Raw genomic sequence first — 18,570 nt, forward strand, 5'->3', positions numbered from 1 at the left:
ATGACAAAATAGCCTGTGCAGTACTGCCTGTCGTGGAAACGAAGGCCAAAATGAGCCCAAATCAAAAATCTGAGCAGATCAAGCTCTACGAGATCTCCTGAAATAGTTGTCGACCTGCGAACACTCGCCAAAGCTCACTAAAATCGGAGAAAGTGAGTAGGCGTGTACTGGAGCAGCTGGCGACTAAGCCCGGGAGGATGCAACCTGCTCTGATACCAATTGCTGGAATTAGGGTTGCAGAGAAATACACACAGTTTGGAGAAGACGAAGGAAGCTCAAGGCACACAACAGAGAGTGTATTACTTAGTGTGCAATGGAAAGATAGATAGCCCTAGAGTGATGGGCATATATACAATGCTCAGGGGAAAAAACCTCCTAAAGAGGGAAAAAATGCCCCGGCGGTCCTAGTGTGTTCACACACATCACTACTACATGTATATGGTAACACTAATAAATGAGGTCCATGGCGTGTTTTTTGTCATGCCCATCATTGGGGTAGGCATGGTAGCCGTGGTGTCATCAAGAGAAAGATGAGCTAAACTTGGAAAGGTAAAGCGATCGCTTGTGGGCTCAGATTGTACTGAGACCCCTCGTGAAACAACATATGGAGGATCCATCGGGCTTACCGAGGGAGTCTCCGTTTGTGATAAAGTTGGTTGCTTAGCCTTCCCTGTATCCAAGGATATCATGAGACCCGTTGAGGGCATGTGGATACCTTTGTTCTTCCTCTCCAGCTCAATAACCCTATGGATAACATCACAAACTCTTTGTTGTTGATCCTCTATGCTAGTAGTATCCGATGTAGATTGTAGGACATCTAACCAATCCACGTGATAGGTGTGACGTGTATAGATCGGTTAAAGTCTCTGTTTGTAGTTCATACTCCCAGTTTTCATTTAGAAACGCTCCATCTAGGATTGAGGTGCTAGGGGTGTCCTTTGAACTAGATGCAATGTGACTCTCTATGGGTTGACCCTTAGTGGTTGCTAATTCACAAGCACTTGATTGCTCGACTGTCATGGATGTTGACATAGGGGCCTTTGCCTTTAGCTCTTTCCATTACTATGCCTTGCGGAAACTCTCGATTTCCTTTTCCCTAGCTGCAAGGATATATCGCTCAACCTCTTGCACTTCAACAAGGCTTCTACCATTAGGTAATATAACCTCGGAGGGGAATAGCTCTAAAGAGTTAGGGGGTGCAGTGAATGGAGTATTCACATGCACACTCTCCAGGAGCATGGGGTCTACATTGGTCATGAATGGTGAATTTACTTCCCCACCCCCTTCATTTACATCGCTAGCTCCATGTTTGGAGCGAGTGGCTCTACTGAAAGTCTCCTTTAAGCGACTAAGCATGCTCGGCCCGGACCGTGGGCCCATGGCATGTATGTCTTGGCTTGAACTATCAAGATTGGGCGTCGGGTAACCTTCCATGATGTCGTAGTCAGAGGAAGAGTCACTAGATGCAATATGTGGGTCATGAGTGGTACTACCTTGGGTTCCTGCTAAGGGCCTAGAGCCTAATGTGGAGGAGTAATGAGTGCCTGCATAAACGGAGACACTCTCTCTGTGATCATCCTCTAGCACACGACCAGACCGTAGGTGCATGTGACCTCAACACTCTAAAAGTGTCGGTGAGTGTTCGTGAAGGCCGCTCACCTAGTTTTTTGGGCGTTTGCAACCCAAATTTACTCTCAATTTTTTTATTTTTATGATCCTTTTTGCTAACCAAGCCACAGAATATAGCGTATGATAGCTCAAAACGAGTGTCTTGGTTAGAGGGACGTGCCGTGCTTTACAATCCCCGATTCGGTTACTTAAACCCCTCGAAATCCTAAAAACAATCTTTTTCTAGTCGGAAAGAAGGTTAAAATTAGTAAGTCCAAAGGGTAAGTGTGAAGGGAATGGTGGAGGACTTGAGAAACTTGTCCCACATGCCCTCCCCTCACTTGAGGTGCTAGTCTTTATATATATAGTAGTGTCTATACTATATCGTAAGATTGAGGACTGAGGCTGGGGCCTGGGCTTGAGCTTGGGATTAAGCTTGGGAAGAGATCCCTTTCTTTTAAAATGAGTCTTTTTTTCATTTTGGTCTCAGATTTTTCGAGTGTTTTTTTTTAACAAATTCTTTTCTTTGAAAAAAAAACTTTTCGAAAAAAAACTTTTCAGTGGATAATGCTACGCATGGGCGCCGAGCTCACACAGCTGTCCGTGGCAGCTCTGTCTAACCTGCCTACAGCTAACATAGCTAATTAACACTAATTATCTTTGCTCACACACAGTCCAACACAGTAAACTACACACTGACAACAGAACAATAAACCTTCACACTCTCTACTACTCACTGTCTACTGTACATTACAGATCTACACTAACTAACAGAACTACTAACACTTGCACCTTACAGAACTTAGCAAATCTAACAACACCTGCACATTGCGTCACTAACAGAACTAACAAATCCTTCTAAAACCTGCACATTGCAGCCACTAATAGATGTAACACAACTCAGAAAAAAGCTGAAAACAGATGAAAGAAAGGTTTCCAAAGGTAGCAATGAGTGCTCCTCAAGCTTAGTGCAAGGCAGTCTCCGCAACGACGCCAAAAATGTGCGCTTTGCCGCACGTGTCCAAGGCTGAAAACTTACCAAAACACCGTGTGCAAGCTACGAATGGCTGCAAGCACACAACTATACAATCCTAGCAAGCTCAAAGGGGCAAGGGTGTGTTACTCACCGCTCAATGCTTCCGTTGTGAAGGATCCTGTGCCCCCAACTACCAAGTGATTTTGCGGTGTCCTTTCATGAGAGAACTTATGGTTGACTAAGATTGGCGCTATGGCATCATGAGGGAGTGACAACACGGTTAATCTAGTCACTCATGCTTATAAAGAAATAGCAAGAATATTGATAGAAGATTTTGGATCAGCTATATCCCAACCACAAAGTGAGGATGATGAAGTATATGAGAGAGAGAGAGAGAGAGAGAGAGAGAGAGAGGAAAATCTTTTCCTTTTTGAAGCTAAACATAGTAACTTTAGGAATGTAAACACAACTAAAATGGAAGCTAACATCCCCTTAAACAAAGGCCATCTTCCAAGAGTTCTCTGATGATGATTCAATCAATCAAGAGTGGATGCACATCCTAGATACAATTATACATGTGCCCTCCAGTTTCAAACTCAATGTTGTGATGAAGATAGCCACCATTAGGACAATTCAAGTCACTAAGGACCCTAAACATCAAAGGAAGGAAAAGTTAAATGGTCCTATGATGTCAAACATTTTTCCTATGATTAATATAGATGAATTTTGTGCAATGCCATGAGAACTTGCAAAGCTAGTTGATGCAATTTTTCTTTGATGAATTTAGATGAATTTTGTGCGATCCCATGAGGAGCTTTCAAAGCTAGTTGATGCAATTGTGAAAAAAATTATCCAAGCTACTTGTGATCCCTACGGCAAAGGTAAAAGTAATCTTAGTGTAGGAGCTAACAAAGCAAGTGTCAAGAAGAAGTCCCAAAGGATGCCACAACAAACCCAAAATCAATAAGTGTTTCATACCATACTAGCAAGAAGTTCAGACAAACTCTAAAAAGTGGGTGCCAAAGCACTCAGTACTAGCTCAATAGAAACATAAAACAAAGATGAATGGGTGTATGATCACAGATTCCTACTCAATCCAAGGCACAAGGTTGATCAAAATGGAGCTCCTTCAAGCCTCTAACTTTCAACCACCTCATGAATTTACATCAACCAATCCCAGAGGTATATATCATCTATCTCAAGAAGAAGCTAATGCACAAGCTATCAAGAAAATAACCAAGGTGTTCCAACGAAAGTATCCCTCACTTAGAGAGCAAAGGACTAGTCATAATAGGCCCTAGTGTCAAAAACACTAGTCCAAGTGAAAAAGCTAAGTGAAGGTGATGAAAGTAAATGGGAGGACAATAAAGCGACATGGAAAATGTGTCCAAAGGCTGGTTGACTACACAACAGTCATTGCGTGCACAAAGATTCCACGAAGGCCAAAAGATTTTGTGGTTACCAATTCCACAAATCACACGCTCTAAAGTCTCACAACAAAGCAGTCAAGTAAGAAAGCAACAAGAATCTAAACCTCAATAAAGTTCAAGACAATTTAGACAAAATACACACGTCTACATCTACAAGTAAGACTTTCCCCAAAGTCATTTGCATCGACTCCATCAAGATAGGAGTGGTACACCCAGGTAGGATGCACATCTTCTATAGAGTCATACTTAAGAGTTGTTGGAATACTATTGCAGGAATGCATGTGTACATGGAGAAGACGAAGGAGAACCTCAAGAGCACACAACACATGATGTAGTATCTTTTAGTGTGCCAATACAAATGATAATGCTTTCCCTATAGTGATGGGTGTACATACAAGCCGGGGAGGAAAACCTCCTAACGAGGAAAAAAATTGTACTGACAATCGTAAGTGTGTTCACATGTATCACTACCATAATATAGTGAAAAATCTCGCTGGGAGTGATGCGGTGAACATGAGATGGCACTGATATAGAGGAAAGTGTGAGACCCTATGTGATCAATCTGCAAGATTTGCAAAATCTTCAAAATTCTCACGAGACAGATGCTTTGTGAAATTTTCAACAAGGTTTTCATACGTAGGCACATAAGCCAAGCTGACCTCTCTTGTAGAAAGTCTCTCCCTAACATGACAAGAATGTACATCGATGTGCTTTGTGTAATCAAGGAACATTGGGTTCCTTGTAATTACTAAATCACTTCAACTATCAGTGAAGATTATAGCTGCTTTGTTCTTAGCCTCACAACAAGAAGTGCCCATTATAGGTTGCTTCTTTCTCAACCAAGATATGAATGAGCTATTGAGCACAAAAACCACTAGCCGACACTCGTGTCCATTAGTGTTCATTGTAAATACTCAACCACGATATGCACAGAGCTGCCGAGCATGAAACAAAAACCATTAGTAGACACTCGTGTATCATAGCAATCAACCCAATTCAAGTTAGAAAAAACATGTAAATTTGGCAACAATGATCTCCCCTTCAAATGAAACAACCCGAGATATATAGTGCCACTCACTTATCAAAAGATCCACTTAACTGCCTTCCAATTTGTAGACTGTGGGTTGTGCATAAATTTGCTTACCTTCGAATAAAACAACCCAAGATATACAGTGCCACTCCCTTCACAAAATCCACTTAACTGCCTTCCAATTTGTAGACCGTGGGCTCTGCATGAATTTACTTACCTCTGAGGTTGCATGCTAAATATCTCATCTCATAATGCATACATAAATAAGACAACAAGCAACTTGCCAATAAAAAGCGACATCAAAGTAATCTATAAAGTCATGAATACTTAGTTTCAAACCTATCCCCATAGAAGTAGCAATAGTTTGCAAAATTCAATGCTGAACCTATGTAACAATGTCTCAATGTACTTTTTCTGACACAAAGTAACACCTCAATCAATCTTCTTAATCCGAATCCCAAATAATGATGCAAAACTCCCAAATTTGACATTCAAAAGAGGCATTCAAATCGGGTTTAAAATCAGTAATATGTCCCTCATTTGGTTCATTGAGAAACATGTCATCAACATAGAGCACAATGATCACAAATATCACCTGCACACTTCACACAAAGCACTTTCAGTTGGACTAACCATGTGCAACCAAGTAAGCATGTATCTTTTCATACCAAGCATGTGGGGCTTGATTTAAACCATACACTTGGTTTTCCTTCCCTTTTTAAACAAAATCATGAGGCTGCTCTATTTACACTTCCTTATGAAAATCACCATCCAAAAACACATTCTTTCTGTCCAATTGATGTTCATTACAACTAGTATGAGATGCCTATGCATGCTGCCACCGGTAGTCATACGACAAGTGGGAGCAAACGTCTCATCAAAATCAATGCCCTTCTCTTGAGCATATCCTTTTGCCATAAATTTATCCTTATAATAATCAACAATCACTAACAAATGGAGCATAAGACCTTAGGGTTAGCTTCATTGAAGACCTCCAATAATGTGTGTAAAAGGCCTTTGACCTTAGGTAAGCTAGGGCTGAGCTTGAGGCGCGGGAACCCGACCCAACTCGAGGTGCTTGTCTTGCTTGTCATGCTTGATGACTAAGGTGCTTGAGATGCTTGAGGTGCTTAATTATTGAGATGCTTGAGGTGCTTGACATGCTTGAGATGCTAAGGTTGCACTTGAGGTGAGAACCCAGCCCAAGCTTAAAGTGCTTATGAGCCAAGCTTGTGGTGGGAATTGGGCCTATGCATGAGGGGCTTGAGGTGTCAAAAAGTCAAAGATTCAATCCCTACAAGGAGGGGGCGAGCCCTACATGAGGGGGGATTAGAGAGAACACCCACACACTCACACAAGGCATCCCTGGTACAAATAATGTTGGGGTATAAAGCCCAATGTGGTCACCCAGGTAAGTGGGCGGGCCGCCAGGTATGTACACATATTCTTTTGTAAAAACCTAATAAGAACTCACTATGCTCTACACATTACAGTAGAGCGAGTTCACCATATCGTCGTGCTCTTCTTCTCGCACTCTCTCTCGCGTCACACTTCCGCTCGTACTCCTTCAACTGGTATTAGAGCTCAGATCGAGGCTCGGGGCAACACTATAGGAGGCTAGAGTCACCAGCTCAGATTGGAGTGAAATTCGACAGGCAAAGACACGGCCCCAAATCTTGTGGGAGATCCCGTAGAGCTTGGTGTGCTCAGAATTTCATTCTCAAGTCATCTCGGTCACCGTTCGGCTTCGACAAAGTTCTGCGCATGCCATTTTCGACTACGTGGTCTAAGCGGGTGCAGATCCGACTCTGCAAATTTGGGGTTTTTGGCCTACGACTGCAGGTGCTGAGGATATCGACACTCCCAGAGTGTTGATTTGTGGCTCTCTACACATCGAAGGATGGCTCACAGTTCTTGGAGGCGTGTCACATACGACACGGGTGCATCTACACACAGACTGTAGGCGACATCCACTAGTTCATCAGGTAGCTTGTGTTTGCTGCTTGATATTCCAGATTTCATCCTGACATTGCAGGTACTTCCACATGGGATGTATTGTCAGAGATGATGTATGTCTGTTGAGGGTTTGCTGGCTGTGAGTCACGCAGCAAACAACCGCCGCAGCGGTTACAGCATACAGTGGGAAATTTGTGGATGTATGACTTTGTGGGAAGTCTATGTACTGTCAGATTTACTGCAGCCTTTGTTGAGGGTCGAGTGAGGTTTTATTGAGCTGGGGGATTCTTGAATGTTAAGATCCTTTCGGTGATACAGGTCTTGGAGCGATCCCTCGAGCACCCTTAGATAGGCAGCTAGGATGTATTGACTGTGAGTTAGACAGTTGGGATTGCATCTTTGCTTTACTGCCGTTGAGGCATTGTTGCAGTCTATGCTTACAGGACAGTGACATGACAGTCAGAGACAGTACAGGTGCAGGATAGGTTTACCCACAGCTTACAGTGTTAGAGAGAAAGTGGTTTTTTTTTTAGCTGTTTTTTGGTCTGTTTTTAGTACACCATAGCCATTTTACAAAGGAGACTCTGCCAGAATTTCTGCAGAATCTGAAGCTTTCTTGGTTCATTTGACAGGTTGATATTGGTTCAGAGGTCAGTTTACAGGGGAAACTCTGCCGAATTTTTCCCAGGAAAGTAAACTACTGTGAAGCGTAGCTATGGCTGGATCACAAGACATTGCTCTTTACAATATCAAGAAGCTGGATGGAACCAATTTCCCATTGTGGAAGAAGCAGATTTGGCACGTGTTGGTACAAAAGAAGCATATAAAACCTATAAAGCTCAAAGGGATAAAACCAGAAGATATGGACGAAGATGAATGGAGCGAAATGGATGAATTGGCACTTTCTACCATTATGCTGACTTTGGCAGAAAGCGTTTACTTCAATGTAGCAGACGAGATGTCGGCTTATCAAGCATGGTTAAAGCTGAGTGATCTTTATGAGAAGCAGAGTGCAGCTTCACAGGTATACTTGCTTAAGAAGCTTGTTAACTTGAAGATGAAAGAAGGGACACCTATGTCCAATCATCTGAATGAATTCAACACAATCTATAGTCAGTTGTCAGCTCAAGGTGTCAAGTTTGATGAACCTGTTAGAGTTATGTTCCTGTTGATCACATTGCCGGAAAGTTGGGACACTTTTCGCACAGCTTTGAGTAATTCTGCACCTCTAGATGGTTTGAACATAGCAGGTGTAGAAGGAAGTCTGCTTACTGAAGAAACCAATAGAAAGACAATGGACAAAGGCAAAGGAATAGCCTTAGTTGTCAGGGGAAGGACCAAAGAAAAGTACAAAGGTGGAAAGAGGAATCAGTCTCGTAGCAAGTCCCGCAGTGCTAAAGGCAAGAGTGACATAGAATGCTACCATTGTGGCAAGAAGGGTCACATGAAAAGAGACTGTAGAGAATGGAAAGCAAAAAAAGGCAAAGAGAAAGCTGAAGACCATGGTGAGAAGAACAAGTCCTCAGTGAAGATTCAAGAAATAAATGTGACAAACACTGTTGCAGAAGATGACAGTCTAGTGTCAGGAGACATCTACTTCTTGAAGAATACAATGGACTCAGCTCTTCTTACAGCATCTGATGGAAATGCACTGAGTGACTGGATTATAGACTCAGGGGCATCACTTCATGTGTCTCCAAACAAGGAGTGGTTTACCTCTTATGTGACCACTAAAGATCATGTTCGGCTAGGCAATGGGCAGACATGTGAGATCTTAGGTGTTGGAGATGTTCAATTGAAGTTTCAGAATGGCTCTTCTTTCATGCTGAAGAATGTGAGACATGTTCCCGCAATTACAAAGAGCTTGATCAGCACAGGTTTACTTGATGATGCTGGCTACGTCACCACTTTTGGCCAGAACATGTGGAATATATCCAAGGGTTCTATGACAGTAGCACATGGAGTAAAGTCTGGAGGACTTTACATGATTTATGTATCAAATGTCTCTAAAAATGTAATCAATGTAACCGAGCAGCCGAACGTTTCTTTGTGGCATAGCCGGTTAGGACATATGTCCAAGAAGGGAATGGAAATCTTGTCTCGTTCTGGTTATTTGCCTGGCTTTTCATTTAATGATTTTGAATTCTGTGAACATTGTTTGTATGGTAAGCAAACACAGCAGCCACATAAGCATAGAAGCAGTAGAAGAGATACACAGTTGGCACTTGTTCATAGTGATTTGTGTGGACCTATGCCTAACATATCTCTAGGGGGAGCTTCTTACTTTATGACATTTATAGATGATTACTCGAGGAAAGTATGGGTTTACTTTCTCAAGCACAAGGATGAAGCGTTTAGTGTTTTCAAAACGTTTGTGACACTTGTGGAGAATCAGAGTGGCAAGAAGCTTAAATGCTTACGCACTGACAATGGTGGAGAGTATGTTTCAAAGGCCTTTCAGGACTTTTGTGAGTCAAAAGGTATAAAACGTGAACTTACTGCTCCTTACAATCCTCCTCAAAATGGTGTTGCTGAGAGGATGAATAGGACCATACAAGAGAAGGTCAGAAGTATGTTGTCTAATGCACAGCTGCCAAATGGGTTTTGGGCTGAAGCTGTATCAACAACTGTTCATCTTGTAAATAGATCTCCTAGCAAGGTTTTGCAGAAGGATTCAGTGCCAGAGATGGTATGGTCAGGCAAAATGCCCTCATACAAGCATCTCAGAGTCTTTGGCTGTGAGGCATATACTCACGTTCCAAAGGAATTTAGGAACAAACTTGAGCCAAAGAGTAGAAAGTGCATCTTTCTAGGCTATGGTAATTCTGGTGAGATGGGGTACAGACTTTGGGATCCCGAATCCAGAAAGGTTTTCCGCAGCAATGATGTTCACTTTAATGAATCCAATTATCATTCTAAACCAGAGAGGGTTGAGGAGATTAGAAGAGTTGTCTTCCAAGAAGATGGACCTGCACGTGCAAGACAAAATGTCAGGGCTCAAGAGGAGCAAGGACAGGATAGAGTGGAACCACAGGTTGTGGCTGCCTGAGCCACCTATTGTGCGTAGATCTGGACGTGTCACGCGACCTCCTGATAGGTTTGTTCCATCTATTAACTATGTCATGTTGGCTGATTGCAATGAGCCTTCATGTTACAAGGAAGCAGTGCAAATGAAGGACTCCGGGAATTGGCAATTGGCCATGCAGTCAGAGATGACAGCTCTGCATAAAAACCAGACATGGAAGCTAGTTAAATTACCACAGGGCAAAAAGGCTCTACCTTGTAAATGGGTTTACAGGTATAAGATCACCGCTCATGATAGTCAGCCAAAGTACAAAGCAAGGCTTGTTGCCAAAGGCTTTAAGCAAGAACAAGGCATTGACTTTGATGAAGTCTTCTCTCCGGTGGTCAAGATGACTACATTGAGATGCTTTCTTGCATTGGTTGCCATATTAGATTTGGTGTTGCACCAAATGGATGTCAAGACAGCGTTCTTGCATGGTGATTTAGATGTGGAAATTTACATGCAGCAGCCAGAAGGGTTTGTTGAGAAAGGCAAGGAAGATTGGGTATGCCAGTTGTTAATGAGTCTTTATGGCTTAAAACAATCACCGAGGGCATGGTACCATAAATTCCACAAGTTTATGCTTTCTCAAGGCTACAAACGTAGTGAGTTCGATCACCGTCTATATACAAAGAAGGCTAAGGATGGTAGTTGGTTGATCCTTATTTTGTATGTGGATGACATGTTGATTGCTGGCAAGCACTTGGAAGAAATTTCAGCTTTGAAGTCAAAGATGGCAAAATCGTTTGACATGAAAGACATGGGTGAGGCAAGTCATATACTTGATATGCGCATTGAGAGAGACAGATCAAAGAAGTTGATTTGGTTATCTCAAACAGAGTATATTGACAAGGTTTTGCAACGTTTCAATATGGAGAAGGGAAAGGCACTGAGTGTTCCATTGCCACCATATGTGAAACTTAGCAAACAAGATTGTCCTGTGTCTGAGGAAGAACAGGCTGAAATGGATAAGATTCCATATGTGTCTGCAGTGGGTAGTTTGATGTATGCAATGATTGCTACTCGCCCAGACATTGCATTTGCAGTGGGAGTAGTAAGTCGATACATGTCAAACCCAGGCAAGAAACATTGGGAGGCAGTGAAAGGAATATTGAGATACCTGAAAGCTACAAAGAGTATGCGTATATGCTATGGGAGTCAGGAGCTAAGTGTAAAGGGTTTTACAGACTCAGATTATGCAGGTGACTTAGACAACCGAAGGTCTACGTCAGGGTATGTCTTTACATTGGCTGGTGGACTAGTATCATGGCGTTCTAGATTACAAGATTATGTTACTCAGTCTACTACATAGGCTAAATATGTTGCAGCATCAGAGGCATGCAAAGAATCAATTTGGCTTAATCGACTAGTAATAGATTTGGGAATCAAAGAAGAGATGCCTGTGTTATATTGTGATAGTCAAAGTGCTATACAATTGGCTCGCAATCCAGTTTATCACTCAAAGACAAAGCATGTGGATGTGAAGTATCATTTCATCAGGGAAATGCTCGAGGATAAGCAACTTCAGCTTGTCAAAGTTCACACCACAGAAAATCCTTCTGATCTACTTACAAAAGGACTTCCCTCAGAGAGCTTTGTGCATTTTCGCAAGCAGATAGGTGTAGGGTAGTACATAACTATAGCTTAAATAGTAGCTTCTCTCACACTTAAAGTACCACATTGGACTTTAAGTGGGAGGTTGTTGGGGTATAAAGCCCAATGTGGTCGCCCAGGTAAGTGGGCGGGCCGCCAGGTATGTACACATATTCTTTTGTAAAAACCTAATAAGAACTCACTATGCTCTACACATTACAGTAGAGCGAGTTCACCATATCGTCGTGCTCTTCTTCTCGCACTCTCTCTCGCGTCGCACTTCCGCTCGTACTCCTTCAAATAAAGCAAAAGGGACACTTGTCAAGTTCCTCCTCATGTTGCCCTCCTGGTGTGCCTGAAGCCTATTGGTTGGCCACCCAAGGGGTCCAATAATAATTTAGGAGATTTAATTAAATGATTTAGCATTTATCTAGCCCTCTCTCTCAAAGGGGAAAGGGGGACACTTGTCTCAAGGCTACCCTTGCTGCTTGTAATGCCTCCTGCTTGTGATTGGCTAGGGGTCCAATGAGCTTCAAGCATGAGCTACAAGGGGGGGTCGACCCAAGCAAGCTAGGGGGTTGCTTAGGGGGTATACTCACCCACACACACTCGCAAACACGCTCATTGTGTGCTATGCAAAGTGCAAGCGCTCCCTCTCCTTCTCCAAGCAAGTAGAGGTTGAGAGCCTACACCAACACTCTTGGATATGGAGTGAAAATCCAACCAAGAGCCATGCTTCAATGCTTAAGCTTTCCATCTCCTTCTTCTTCATTACTATGCTATTATGTATGCTAGCAACAAGAGTTATGATAAGTGAGGAACTATTTTTTTCTCCTATGAAATGTTTCTTCTTTCTCTTCCCTACCCTCATTTCCTGCTAGCTCTCTCCACCTTCGAAGGTGTTTGAGGTCTTGGGACTGAGGCTTGGGATAGTTAAAGCTTTCTTCAAGTTCATGTTATGTTTGTGATGCATGAAGCTTTCCATCTTCATTGCATCACCTAGGTCACAAGGAACACAAAGATTGTATTGTAACAAGTCTCTCTTAATGGGAGAAATCATAATACAAATGCCTATTGGAGGGGGGACCGGCTCCATATAAATCTGGTCCTCAACTGTTGTCATGTTCTCTAAATTCTCTCTCTTGCAAAAGTATTGTTCATGCCAAGTTAACTAATTTCTATGATTATGTTGCTATCTTCAATTATGTTCACCCGCTATGCTCACAAAGTCATTTATCAGAAGTACTCTCATTAATTTCCGCTACTCTCAAATTAAATAGGCCAATTCCATTACACACACACACACATATATATATATATATATATATATATATATATATATATATATATATATATATATATATATATATATATATATATATATATATAGAGAGAGAGAGAGAGAGAGAGAGAGAGAGAGAGAGAGAGAGACTTCAAACTCAAGTGTCAACATACTTAGCATGTGTTCTCACTTACCACGTGTTCTCATTTATGAGGTTTGAAGGTATTCTAGCCCCAAAATACTAAAATATTTGACACATGTGAATAAGAGGAAGATGTATGCCCTAATCCAATGTTCTCTTAGACCTTTTCTAGGAGGCAACAACTCTTTTGAAGGACCTTTAACATCAAAGGACACCCAAACTTCAAAGTGAGTTGGATGAAAAGCTTTGACAGTTTTATATGTTGTTAAATATACCAATCACTTTAATATGTGTTTGAAAGGTTATTATTAAGAAATGATGCATGTAGTAAACCTAGGAATGAAAACGTTGTTTATTCACCAATAGGGGAATTTCATAAAATGAAATTTTTTTAATAGAATTTTAGTCAAGACAAACAGACTAAGGAAACACTATGGGTATGCCAAAAAATGAAAAGCACACATATGAGGCTCTTACATGAAGGACTCGTAAACTAAAAAACCAATGTTTCACATGCATAAGTCAAATGTATACATGTCTCCTTCATTAATTAAGGCTTGTTATAGAAAACCAAAAATGTGTAACATATATTAGAAAACTTGTTGGATATCTCTCTAAGTAGTGCTTGTGTTCCATGAGCTAATGTAGAGCACTTTTTTCCTACAGGTTTTCCCTCGCCTCCCAGCTAGTGATGTGTCACTAAGCCTTTTAGCATCTCAATCGCTTAGTCACTTATACATCGGTGACTCTACTATGCGCACACATTCTATATAGTCTATCTACATGAGCATACACACATAGTGCTGATTCTTTGTAGAGACTAGCACGTCCATTGTCTACGCTATCTTCATCTTGCTTCCAGCATTTCCAACAATTGATATGGGAGCCACCAAAATTTGTGTACAATTCTGCATTTTTATATGTGCAACGCGTGCACTTTTGAGAGTGTTTGAGTCTGATCATTGTTGTAGCTTCCTCGGCATTCCAAGAGTATTCTCAAAAAGTATAATGGGGTTTTAACCCCTCTCGGAGCTGATTTTGGCCTTAAAATCTCCATCAAAGTAGCACATCAAAAGATAACCTATTTATGCATACAAAAGTTTCATGCGTGCAATTTTTTCTTCAACGTGTATATGAGATATGGGTTTATGCATGACAATCTATGGATATAAGTAGAGTTTGGATTTGCCATATTGGTGAAGAAATATTGCTTTGAGATTGTGTCGGTACTTCTCTTGAGGTTTTGATGTGTTGTTGCCAATACTTGTGGGGTGGCTAATCATAACAACAACAAATCTACTAATGTAATTCCAAGTGATGATGAGCTGAATGGAACCAACTATTCTTTATGAACATTCTTGGTGAAGCAGGTTCTGAAGGAGTACGAGAGGAAGTGCGACGCGAGAGAGAGTGCGAGAAGAAGAGCACGACGATATGCTGAACTCGCTCTACTGTAATGTGTAGAGCATAGTGAGTTCTTATTAGGTTTTTACAAAAGAATATGTGTACATACCTGGCGGCCCGCCCACTTACCTAGGCGACCACATTGGGCTTTATACCCCAACAACCTCCCACTTAAAGTCCAATGTGGTACTTTAAGTGTGAGAGAAGCTACTATTTAAGCTATAGTTATGTACTACCCTACACCTATCTGCTTGCGAAAATGCACAAAGCTCTCTGAGGGAAGTCCTTTTGTAAGTAGATCAGAAGGATTTTCTGTGGTGTGAACTTTGACAAGCTGAAGTTGCTTATCCTCGAGCATTTCCCTGATGAAATGATACTTCACATCCACATGCTTTGTCTTTGAGTGATAAACTGGATTGCGAGCCAATTGTATAGCACTTTGACTATCACAATATAACACAGGCATCTCTTCTTTGATTCCCAAATCTGTTACTAGTCGATTAAGCCAAATTGATTCTTTGCATGCCTCTGATGCTGCAACATATTTAGCCTATGTAGTAGACTGAGTAACATAATCTTGTAATCTAGAACGCCATGATACTAGTCCACCAGCCAATGTAAAGACATACCCTGACGTAGACCTTCGGTTGTCTAAGTCACCTGCATAATCTGAGTCTGTAAAACCCTTTACACTTAGCTCCTGACTCCCATAGCATATACGCATACTCTTTGTAGCTTTCAGGTATCTCAATATTCCTTTCACTGCCTCCCAATGTTTCTTGCCTGGGTTTGACATGTATCGACTTACTACTCCCACTGCAAATGCAATGTCTGGGCGAGTAGCAATCATTGCATACATCAAACTACCCACTGCAGACGCATATGGAATCTTATCCATTTCAGCCTGTTCTTCCTCAGACACAGGACAATCTTGTTTGCTAAGTTTCACATATGGTGGCAATGGAACACTCAGTGCCTTTCCCTTCTCCATATTGAAACGTTGCAAAACCTTGTCAATATACTCTGTTTGAGATAACCAAATCAACTTCTTTGATCTGTCTCTCTCAATGCGCATATCAAGTATATGACTTGCCTCACCCATGTCTTTCATGTCAAACGATTTTGCCATCTTTGACTTCAAAGCTGAAATTTCTTCCAAGTGCTTGCCAGCAATCAACATGTCATCCACATACAAAATAAGGATCAACCAACTACCATCCTTAGCCTTCTTTGTATATAGACGGTGATCGAACTCACTACGTTTGTAGCCTTGAGAAAGCATAAACTTGTGGAATTTATGGTACCATGCCCTCGGTGATTGTTTTAAGCCATAAAGACTCATTAACAACTGGCATACCCAATCTTCCTTGCCTTTCTCAACAAACCCTTCTGGCTGCTGCATGTAAATTTCCACATCTAAATCACCATGCAAGAACGCTGTCTTGACATCCATTTGGTGCAACACCAAATCTAATATGGCAACCAATGCAAGAAAGCATCTCAATGTAGTCATCTTGACCACCGGAGAGAAGACTTCATCAAAGTCAATGCCTTGTTCTTGCTTAAAGCCCTTGGCAACAAGCCTTGCTTTGTACTTTGGCTGACTATCATGAGCGGTGATCTTATACCTGTAAACCCATTTACAAGGTAGAGCCTTTTTGCCCTGTGGTAATTTAACTAGCTTCCATGTCTGGTTTTTATGCAGAGCTGTCATCTCTGACTGCATGGCCAATTGCCAATTCCCGGAGTCCTTCATTTGCACTGCTTCCTTGTAACATGAAGGCTCATTGCAATCAGCCAACATGACATAGTTAATAGATGGAACAAACCTATCAGGAGGTCGCGTGACACGTCCAGATCTACGCACAATAGGTGGCTCAGGAAGCCACAACCTGTGGTTCCACTCTATCCTGTCCTTGCTCCTCTTGAGCCCTGACATTTTGTCTTGCACGTGCAGGTCCATCTTCTTGGAAGACAACTCTTCTAATCTCCTCAACCCTCTCTGGTTTAGAATGATAATTGGATTCATTAAAGTGAACATCATTGCTGCGGAAAACCTTTCTGGATTCGGGATCCCAAAGTCTGTACCCCATCTCACCAGAATTACCATAGCCTAGAAAGATGCACTTTCTACTCTTTGGCTCAAGTTTGTTCCTAAATTCCTTTGGAACGTGAGTATATGCCTCACAGCCAAAGACTCTGAGATGCTTGTATGAGGGCATTTTGCCTGACCATACCATCTCTGGCACTGAATCCTTCTGCAAAACCTTGCTAGGAGATCTATTTACAAGATGAACAGTTGTTGATACAGCTTCAGCCCAAAACCCATTTGGCAGCTGTGCATTAGACAACATACTTCTGACCTTCTCTTGTATGGTCCTATTCATCCTCTCAGCAACACCATTTTGAGGAGGATTGTAAGGAGCAGTAAGTTCACGTTTTATACCTTTTGACTCACAAAAGTCCTGAAAGGCCTTTGAAACATACTCTCCACCATTGTCAGTGCGTAAGCATTTAAGCTTCTTGCCACTCTGATTCTCCACAAGTGTCACAAACGTTTTGAAAACACTAAACGCTTCATCCTTGTGCTTGAGAAAGTAAACCCATACTTTCCTCGAGTAATCATCTATAAATGTCATAAAGTAAGAAGCTCCCCCTAGAGATATGTTAGGCATAGGTCCACACAAATCACTATGAACAAGTGCCAACTGTGTATCTCTTCTACTGCTTCTATGCTTATGTGGCTGCTGTGTTTGCTTACCATACAAACAATGTTCACAGAATTCAAAATCATTAAATGAAAAGCCAGGCAAATAACCAGAACGAGACAAGATTTCCATTCCCTTCTTGGACATATGTCCTAACCGGCTATGCCACAAAGAAACGTTTGGCTGCTCGGTTACATTGATTACATTTTTAGAGACATTTGATACATAAATCATGTAAAGTCCTCCAGACTTTACTCCATGTGCTACTGTCATAGAACCCTTGGATATCTTCCACATGTTCTGTCCAAAAGTGGTGACGTAGCCATCATCATCAAGTAAACCTGTGCTGATCAAGCTCTTTGTAATTGCGAGAACATGTCTCACATTCTTTAGCGTGAAAGAAGAGCCATTCTGAAACTTCAATTGAACATCTCCAACACCTAAGATCTCACATGTCTGCCCATTGCCTAGCCGAACATGATCTTTAGTGGTCACATAAGAGGTAAACCACTCCTTGTTTGGAGACACATGAAGTGATGCCCCTGAGTCTATAATTCAGTCACTCAGTGCATTTCCATCAGATGCTGTAAGAAGAGCTGAGTCCATTGTATTTTTCAAGAAGTAGATGTCTCCTGACACTAGACTGTCATCCTCTGCAACAATGTTTGTCACATTTATTTCTTGAATCTTCACTGAGGACTTGTTCTTCTCACCATGGTCTTCAGCTTTCTCTTTGCCTTTTTTTGCTTTCCATTCTCTGCAGTCTCTTTTCATGTGACCCTTCTTGCCACAATGGTAGCATTCTATGTCACTCTTGCCTTTAGCACTGCGGGACTTGCTACGAGACTGATTCCTCTTTCCACCTTTGTACTTTTCTTTGGTCCTTCCCCTGACAACTAAGGCTGTTCCTTTGCCTTTGTCCATTGTCTTTCTATTGGTTTCTTCAGTAAGCAGACTTCCTTCTACACCTGCTATGTTCAAACCATCTGGAGGTGCATAATTACTCAAAGCTGTGCGAAAAGTGTCCCAACTTTCCGGCAATGTGATCAACAGGAACATAGCTCTAACAGGTTCATCAATCTTGACACCTTGAGCTGACAACTGACTATAGATTGTGTTGAATTCATTCAGATGATTGGACATAGGTGTCCCTTCTTTCATCTTCAAGTCAACAAGCTTCTTAAGCCAGTATACCTGTGAAGCTGCACTCTGCTTCTCATAAAGATCACTCAGCTTTAACCATGCTTGATAAGCCGACATCTCGTCTGTTACATTGAAGTAAACGCTTTCTGCCAAAGTCAGCATAATGGTAGAAAGTGCCAATTCATCCATTTCGCTCCATTCATCTTCGTCCATATCTTCTGGTTTTATCCCCTT

The sequence above is a fragment of the Adiantum capillus-veneris genome, chromosome 6, assembly GCF_014529385.1.
Source record: "Adiantum capillus-veneris isolate H3 chromosome 6, ASM1452938v2, whole genome shotgun sequence".
NCBI classification, from domain to species: Eukaryota; Viridiplantae; Streptophyta; class Polypodiopsida; order Polypodiales; family Pteridaceae; genus Adiantum; species Adiantum capillus-veneris.